The sequence below is a fragment of the Rattus rattus genome, chromosome 13, assembly GCF_011064425.1.
Source record: "Rattus rattus isolate New Zealand chromosome 13, Rrattus_CSIRO_v1, whole genome shotgun sequence".
Classification (NCBI taxonomy): domain Eukaryota; kingdom Metazoa; phylum Chordata; class Mammalia; order Rodentia; family Muridae; genus Rattus; species Rattus rattus.
This window is the reverse complement of record NC_046166.1, coordinates 50,782,414-50,792,139: the sequence shown is the minus strand read 5'-3', so window position 1 is coordinate 50,792,139 and position 9,726 is coordinate 50,782,414. Positions and strand designations below refer to the sequence as shown.

General features: G+C 44.2%; 1 pseudogene; it reads right to left on the bottom strand.

The window, feature by feature from the left end:
• Positions 1-655: 655 nt before the first annotated feature.
• Positions 656-8,844, bottom strand: LOC116914340 (annotated as a pseudogene).
• Between the last annotated feature and the right edge of the window lie 882 nt (positions 8,845-9,726).

The window sequence follows — 9,726 nt, the reverse complement described above, 5'->3', positions numbered from 1 at the left end:
TTAACACTGTCACAAGTATATGTTAGTAAGTATTAAACCACATTGTTTAATGACTTCAAGTTGAGTGTTTTAAAAGAGCCGGGGAGCATAACTCACTCGCAGGCAAAGCCCTGTGTTTCATCCCAAATACTGCAAAAAAACCCAAAAAACCAAACCCAAAACCAAACCAAACCAAAACAACAACAAAAACAAAACACCAAAAAACAAAAACAAAACAAACAAACAAAAAAAAACCCAAGCAAACAAAACTACTTTCAAAAATGAGATTTAAAAGCCTTAAACTTGAAACAAACAGCAAATGTGGGGGAAAAAAACCTTCCCTTTAAGAAAGTAGGGGATCGAATCCCCAATATTTATATTTTTATGGGACTGTGGGACCTTTAGGTTTGTCTGAAGAGTTTGAATACCACATGTAGTGCCATGTAGAGTCAGCCATGCTTCTCATAACCTGGGCCCGTGCATAGCAGCCATAAGACAAGCAAGTACAGGCAAAGCAATTTAGTCATCAGAACCCGGGCATCCTCTTTCATAATTCCAGATAGTTATTTCTTTCCTTCTTTCTTTCTTTCTTTCTTTCTTTTATTTTATTTTATTTTATTTTATTTAGTGGGTGGCTCTGAAAAGAGCCTTTGGGTTTGTTGTGAGCCTTGCGTGCTCACTTGGTGACAGCCTTGGTGTCCTCGGGCTTGGCCAGCTCTCGGGGGCAGCAGCAGGCACACAGCTGCCTGGATCTCCCAGGACGTGATGGTCAAGCGCTTGTTGTAATGTGCCAGGCGTGACACCTTGCCCACGATGCATTCGAAGGTATCCTTCACGAACGAGTTCATGATGCCCATGGCCTTGGAAGAGATGCCCGTGTTCAGGTGCACATGCGTCAGCACCCTGTACAACCAAGTAGCTCTTGCGCTTCCTGCCATCCTTCTTCTGCGCCTTGGTCATGGCCTTCTTGGGGCCCTTTTTCGGGGCAAGAGCAAACTTCTCGGGCTCAGGAATGGTGAAAATGAAAGACGAACCTAAAAAAACAAAAAACAAACAACTGTCTATAATTCCAGATCTTATGGAACGCTCTATAATAGTTCATGGCTCTTCGAATCCTTTTATAGAAAAAGGATGTACCTCCAGACTGATTTCCAGAATGGTTGTACCAGTCTGCAATCCCACCAACAATGGAGGAGTTTTCCTCTTTCTCCACATCCTACCCAGCATCTGCTGTTACCTGAGTGTTTGATCTTAGCCATTCTAACTGGTGTGAGGTGGAATCTCAGGGCTGTTTTGATTTGCATTTCCCTGATGACTAAGGATGTTGAACATTTCTTTAGGTGCTTTTTGCCCATTCGATAATCCTCAGCTGAGAATGTTTTGTTTAGCTCTGTACCCCATTTTCAAATAGGGTTATTTGGCTCTCTGGAATCTAACTTCTTGAGTTCTGTGTGTATTTTGGATATTAGTCCTCTATCAGATGTAGGATTGGTAAAGATCTTTTCCCAGTCTGTTGGTTGCCGTTTTGTCCTAACAACAGTGTCCTTTGCCTTACAGAAACTTTGCGGTTTTATGAGGTCCCATTTGTCGATTCTTGATCTTAGAGCATAAGCCATTGGCCAGAGGGAATTCAAAATAATGAACTGGATTTGTGGCTTATTTCCCTAAAGGGTCTTTCTCAGTTAGACTCGACCCGAGGATACTCAGTGAGGTGATGGCCCAGTTCTAGAGACTGGTGCTCAAGTTACTTGAACATTGGAACATTCCAGGCTGCTGCATTTCACCATGGTCCAAGTACTAAGCTTCCCTCTGACAGAGGAAATGTAGGTGGATGGAGGATGCTGGCAGCCTGGTATTGTCACGGATTCCCAAAGTTAGTGACTGTGCAGTGGTTCCAAGAAAGAGTACCACAGTCTGAAAGATGCACACTAATGTCTTTACTGCATATGAAAAGACTGGCACTACAGGACACGCCTATAATCCCAACACTGAAGAGGTGGAGAGTGATGGATCCATGATGCTCACTGGCCAGCTAGTCTGGTTAGTGGGAGGCTCTCTCTCAGAACACAAAGTGGCGAGCCGTTGAGGCAGTCACCTTACATCCACCTCTGGCCTCTGCACGCACAGGCGCCAGCACAAATATGAAAATGCACACATAGAGTAAAAAAATGGCTAAGAGAAAGCTCATTTACATAGAGGGAATGAAGCCACAGGTTCAATCCTTAGCACCAAAGGAAAATAAGACATATCTAGATATGACCTAAAATGACGCCGTCTCTGCGGCTGTACATCCTCTCTGGGGATCCAGTGTCTACTTCAGTAATGATACTCAACAAACTGAGATGCATTGCTCTTGTGTGCCGGAAGAGGCCCATCCATCACGGGCACGCCAGAAACTTCGGAGGGAATTAGCCAGCTCTGCAATCTTGCACAGTAAAGCTATCCAGTGAGGCGGAACAGAACACTAGCTGAAAACCAATACTGCATCAAATGGAAGCTTCCAGGGAGAGGACGTTGAGGAGGCAGGAAGAAGAGCGCCATGGTCAGGTCGAGGAGCCTTGTAAGTGAGAGGCATTAATTGCAATAGTCCTGGGCTGGGAGGAATCTCAGTTTTAGCATTCTCTAAGGTGAGCTATGGGTTCGGGTGTCTGTGTCCAAAGTGGGATGCGCAGTCTTCTGGGTGTGCATGAGAGGGTTCGCTAGGGGACGCCCATTGCCATTTCATTTTCATCTCAAACTAGTGGGAGGCAAGCTTTATAAATATTTTTTTTTCTTTTTCTTTTTTTCGGAGCTGGGGACCAAACCCAGGGCCTTGCGCTTGCTAGGCAAGCGCTCTACCACTGAGCTAAATCCCCAACCCTTTATAAATATTTAAATACGGGATTGACAGTGGAATCCTCCGCAGATGAAGATAACGTCAGAGAAACAAACCCAACATGATACGTAGACACACCCAAGGCAATGTTTTATGGGAATCGACTCCAGCAATTCTATAGGCTGAGGAGTCCCTCAGTCTGCCCTGTGCAAGCTGAGAATCAGGACACCTGGCGCAGCAGCTGAGGTCCAGTCCATGGTGGGATGGCCTGGGAATTAGGGGAGATGGCCGTGGCTGTGAGCACAGTCTGAGACCCAAAACTCCAAGGACATTGGGTGACAGAGTTTAAGTCTTGGAATCCAAGGGCTGGAAGACCTGATGTTAAAGGGCAGGAGAAGATGTTGCCTCAGCTCCTGGGGCTGGGGAAATGTTCCTCTCCTCCTCCATTTTCTTCCGTTGGAGTCTACTGGGTGATACCCACCAGGGAAGGTGAATCTTCCCTACTTGGTTCAATGAGTTAAATGCTCGTCTTTTCCAGAAATACTCATCCAGAAGCACTTTGGTTTTGTTTTGACTTGAATTATTTTTTTTTTTAAGACATGCTCTCACTGTATCCCACCCAAGTGCCGAAATCACTGATTTTGGGCACCATGTATGACTTACATAACTAATGTGTGATGATCTATCTAGGCATTCCCTAACCCAGTTGAGTTAGGGCTGGGGCAACTGTTGCCACTCACCTGTGGCCCTCTAGACTCAAAGAACTCAGAGGACGATGTGGGCTTTCCCCCATGTAGACCTGTTGTCCTGCCCCCTCATCTGTTTAGCTATAATCTTGTACAACCCAGTTAAGTTAGTTTACAAACTACATGTTCTAACCCTAAGCAAATGTACTAGACTTCGGTAAAAGGAAAACCCAAGGCAAACTCAGATACCTGTTTGAAGATAAAAATCATGCAAGCAAAGGAAACTAAAAAGATAAGGCCAAAGTGGACATTTCTGCCTCCAATTGATCCTCCATGACCATATTATGCAGTTCGACTGATAACAATCTCACACTCAGAAATTCTAAGAATCCTGAACAGTAGAAATTACCAAGACTTCTGAAATAAGTGCTTATATACAATTTCATGAACTCTGAGCCTCCCCCAGCCAGCACATGCCTTGATAAAACTGCTTGATAAGACAACATAGTTCTGGGTCAAAGGTAAAAGTCATTACTAGAGACACGAAAGCATATTTTGTAATTATTTTTCAGTGATGCTCACTCCTAAGGCATTTCATCTGTCCCTTAAACCCTTTCAGAAAAGTTCAGGAGTTTCCGAACCAAAAAGTTGAGTCGCCCATGTGCAAAACTCACATAAGAAACATTCCAACTTTAGTGACCCCCGGACAGAATTCACGTACTGATGTATTTACAAAAGAAGCTCAGTGAGCTCCAATTTTGGGTCCTGGGGCAAACATAAGTGATGCACATCTCCCGAGATGTGGCTCTAGTTTAAATACCATTGCTGTGTTTCAGGCAATAAAGTTCTGAGGCACCCTGCCCCAATCATTTTGAAGACATACTGGATGTGTATTTGCATTTTGAAAGAGTTAACACTCAAATAGATGTAAAACGCCTTTCTACCCTGAGTTGTGAATCCTTCCTAAGATATTTCTTTCAAGGCATTTAGATACATAGAAACTAAAGTTGACTTAGTTTTTAGTTTTTACAGCATTTATGTTCCTAATCTACCTTCATCATAGTAACACTTTGGGATTACACAAGGTTCGCTATACTTAGGTGTATTTCTGTGTTGGGGTACAGAGCCACAATGACTAATTGCGGGGACCAAGTGACTTGGTTCTCCCAAAGGAATTGTTGACGAAACAGCAGAGCCTGGACATCCTGGTGCCCACTATAAAGGCTGCAGGGCGGTCCTATCACCATGGCAACAACATGAGACCGGGTTAGCAACCTAGTAACTAACTTTAAATCAAGTTTATTTTATGTGTACGAGTGCTATGTATTTATATGTGTGCAGTGTGTGCTTGTCTGGTGCAAGCAGAGGTTGGAAGAGGATGCCGAGTCTTCCGGAACTGGAGTTATACAGTGTGGTGGTTTGAAAAGAAATGGTCCTCATAGACTCAATGTGTTTGAATGTGCTTGGCCCATGGGGGGTGACATTATTAAGAGGTGTGGCCTTGTTGGAAGAAGAGTGTCATTATGGAGGGGGCTTTGAGGTCTCCTATGCTCAAGCTATGCCCTATGTGACAAACAGTCTCCTGCTGCCTGTGGATCAAAATGGAGAACTCTCAGATCCTTTTCTAGCACCACGTCTGCCTGCAGGCCGCCATGTTTCCCACCATGACAGTAATGGACTAGATCTCTGGATCTGTAAGCCAGCCCCCAAATAAATGTTTTCCTTTATAAGAGTTGCCATGGTCATGGTGTCTCTTTGCACCAAGCTAAGACATAAAGACCGTGAACAGCCACACGGATGCTGGGATTCAAATCCTATTCTCTGCAAGCGCAAGTTCTCTTACCTACAGAGCAATCGCTACAAACCCCTGCACAGGCTTTTGAATTCCATGTTACATAAGACATCTCACCATAGATCACCTTAAACCTCCCTCTCCTCTTGGAACTCCTAAGGAACTCCACATTTCAATCCCAGAGGTTTGAAAGTTTCCATACAAATCAGAGTATGATAAAAAATAATCTGGACAAACCAGTTGGCATTTCTCTGTGTTTGGGGCTTGGTTGGCTCTCTGTACGCATCACTGATGTCAGGAAAATGCTCTTAAAAATTACTTACTGAGTCAGAGTTCCTTTGTGTAGAGCAGTTAGTCTTGAACCTATGATCTTCCTGCCTCAGGATGCTGAGTACTGGGATTCCAGCTGTGTTCTGTGTACAAAATGCTTCTAGAACAGATTTATGCCTCTAAGCAAGCCTCAGCTGAAAATCATCAGGACGTGATGCCTTCATTTACACAAGCCAATTCCATTTCCAGAACTTCTTCCCATGGATAACTACGATCAAACTTGTTTTCTTTTTTTCTCGATGAAGATATTTCAGGCTGGATTTAATTATTGCAGTTTTTAATAGCTCACTGAATCTGCTCTTAATTCCTTCTACCTCATGCTGCTAAAAGCTGCAAATCAAGTGGTAAATGGCACCGATGGCGACATCCTGGTATCGTCATCAGCAGAGATTGGAACTCACAGGACATACGTTGTTTCCTGGCATGATCTCCTTTCTGCAATGACATTTGGCAGAACTTGATTAGGGCCCTAAGGATTACTGAGTGAGGCGTGCTTGATGTCACATGCATTTGCAGGCTTTAGAGTCATACAGTGCACACCTCAGCTCACGTCTTGTTGCCTAATTTATAGCTCAGGTGACTTGGGCCTGAGTATTATCTAGAAAGGATCAATAACAACAACAGCAACATTATAAAGCTAATGTAAAGATAAAATGAATTTAGTTTTTCTAAGGCCAGCTACCTATACGAACTTGAAACAAACATCGTTTAAAGCTGGCCCTGGGTAAAAAAAAAAAAAAAAAAAAAAAAAGTAAGTGAATCTATTCTAAATGGTAAAAATACTTCCAATGAAGTAGTCCCAGAATCAAGTTCCATTCAATATAACCTTAGAAGCATTTCTTGATTTCCTTGGGTTCTAGAGAAGCTATCTGAGGCTGCTAGCATTTGTCCTTGTGCTGGAGGAAGGGACTCTAAAATTCAAGGTCTTTCCTTTGTCCAAGCATGGTTCCGTGTGTACTTAGTTGTATATATTTATTTCCATCTCAGAAGAGTCAAGCACAGCTTCACGACAGAGTGAAAACTGAGTCATCTGCGGTCTTGTCTCTACTTCCTGGAAATGGGGTTTGATGAAATCCCTTTCAGAACAGTAGGTGAACAGGGCACTAGGTCGCGCTCTAAGTTTTGAAATACCAGTTTATAAGATGAGCGAACATCTACGACATCCATGTGTGAAATGTGCTTCATGGTACTAGGCTGGCACTACAGTTCTCAAGTACTGCACATGAAAACGCATGTAAATACCTATTTGGTTTATAAACTGATGCCCATCCAGTACGGTTGCAGTAAAAATTTAAAAAGGACACAACCCGTTCCCATGCGTCACCGCTCCACGTTGGCCCCCTGGTACTCTCGGACCTAGGCGGTCGCTCCCTGGTGTTAGTTCTGGCACTGTAGGGCCATAGAGAACTAACCTTAATTTATCTCAGGTTAGCCTAGCTATCTTCTAGGTCCAGCGGTCTCTCTGCTCCCATTATTAGTTGCCCAGGATAGCCCTGGACAGTCCCGGACAGCCGGGAATTCTGCTCCTAGCTACCCAGTAAGATCAAGACTCAACGAACTATAACCCAAGCATCAGATCTATGTGTTAAATTCTCAATCTACGATACATCCACAGAATAAATTCACTGTTAATTAATAAAGATAGAAACCACCCACCTAGACAAGATAAAATTGGCCTAGACCACCTGGATCCGAATCATTTTCCTCCATCGTCTCCATCTTGATTCCCCTGGCTCCTCCTCCTCCTCCTCCTCCTCCTCCTCCTCCTCCTCCTCCTCCTCCTCCTCCTCCTCCTCCTCCTCCTCCTCCTCCTCCCCTCCTTTCTAAATTTTTCCCCGCCCACCCTTCCTTCTCATCCAATGGTAGGCTTCACTTTATCCTGGACCCACCTTGCTGCATAATGACGTCATCCTATAAGTACCTTCTAAATATACTTCTTTACTTCTAAATACATTCTTACGGAAGTCAAGAGAAAAGCTAGGCTGGTTTGTCTTGTTTTTAGAATTACCTTTACAACAGAAAGTGCTCGATGTGGAAATAAAGACACTTGAGTTGGAGGGGCTAATTGAGTGTCAACAACGGAGCGAGCTTTGCTTCCCTGGCACTTTAATAAGCAGGGCAGCTCAGGCCCCATATCTAATCTCTTACATAAGACTTATGCAAGCAATGTGAGCCAGCTCTTTCCTGACACCATGCCAAAGCTAAGTTAGACACTCAGAGGCCTTTGCTTCCTAATATTCCTGGTAAATGTGACACACATACTCATTGACTCAGTTCACTTAGGTTAGGCTATTTTTAAAACACTTGGATGAACACAGTCACCCCCATGTATAAACATGCTTGCCAACACAATGAAAGCTTACGCTGTATGTGTTCAAGAGTGCTTAGGCAGGAGGTGTGAAGGCCAGACGGGGAGAAAGGTTTGGCATAATTGGTAATACCTCTCTAATCCTCCTAGAAGCACACGTTCACTGGATGCAGTGTGAAGACGAGCCGTTACTCACTGGGCCTTTTGCTGGGCGCTGCTCTGCCACAGAGAGCCATTCGTCACTTACTCAGTGGGATAAGGCTCTGAAATTTAATTTCTCTCACTTTAAAGAAAGAAAACAAGGGGTTGGGGATTTAGCTCAGTGGTAGAGCGCTTGCCTAGCAAGCACAAGGTCCTGGGTTCGGTCCCCAGCTCCGAAAAATAGAGAAAAAAAAATTTAAAGAAAGAAAACAGGTAGTTGAGAGGTTAGCCACGCTGTTCGTGACTAAAGAGGAAGTCTGCGAAAGAGATGGATTGGAAGTTCTCAAAAGATACAGTTCAAGGAAATTTCTAAGGCTTCATTCCAGGTGGAATCACCTGCTCTGTGTGTGTGTGTGTGTGTGTGTGTGTGTGTGTGTGTGTGAGAGAGAGAGAGAGAGAGAGAGAGAGAGAGAGAGACAGGCAGACAGACAGACAGACAGACAGGATGCATAGCATAGGTTTGAAGGTTAAAGGACTTTTTTGTACGTGTCTGTCTGTGTGGTGGGGCTACACGGCACAGACTTGCGGCTGAGAGGACCGCATGTCGGAGTCATTTCTCTGTCTTTCCACCATGGGTCCCGGATAGTGAGCTCAGGTCTTCAGGCTTGAGTCATCTCATCGGCCAGCTAGTCTCTGCCTTTGGGATTTACTTGTCCTAAAGGCAGGCTCGAGAGTCATCCTACCAGTTCATTTCTGTGACTTCTCGCGGGATGCGGAAGAACTCCACATCCATTCCGGCCAGCCATTGTTCTAGAGACAGGGTCAAAGCGCTGAGCAACTTTGGCTTGGTTCCTGCTGTGGTGAGTCACTGGGATAATATGGCTTAGCACTGCCCTTCTTAAAGCTGTATGTAACTCGAAGCCACTGGAAGCTGTTAGAAAAGCCTGTGGCCCACTGCCCCAGAGATGCTTAATCACATGACCTAGGATAGAACCAGGGCACGGCCCGCGACAGCAGTGAACTCTTGGTCCGGCGGTAGCTGCTGAGGGTAGATAGACACAGTTTCCTTGATTTCAGTTGCTCTCCCAGAGTGGATATGTACATGAGATACAATTTAGTAATGCAGTGATGAACAATATATTTTTTTAAAAATTGGTGCATTTTCTATATACAATCAAAAAGCAATAGTTGTCATAGTCAACTTGTGCTGATGTGTGTGCGTGTGTGTGTGTGTGTGGGGGGTCACAGGGAGTTTTGCTCAGTACTCAAGGAGAGGCAACTCTTTGTTTTTCCCTTCATTATGTTTGGTTGGGCCCGGGAGTTAAACTGACCCAAAGAGCAAATTATTACTAAATAATTATATAATTATTGAACATAAACTTTTCTTAACATGAGAGTACTCAGAAAGAGAGAAAGAAAAAAAGAAAGAAAGAAGGAAGGAAAGGAAGAAAGGAAAAAGGAAAAGAGAAAGAAGATGGAAAGAAAGAAAAAGAAAGGAAAAGGAAAAGAAAGAAGAAAGAAACACCCCTCCTCCAGGCACAAGAGCTGAACATCCATTTTTCCCCCCACTGGGCAAAGAACATCGAATTATGAGGCTATGGCCAGACAAGGGTTCAGGCAGTTCAGAGGAGAGAAGCGAGAAGCAACTATGGAGATGGGTACTTATCCAGGCTTG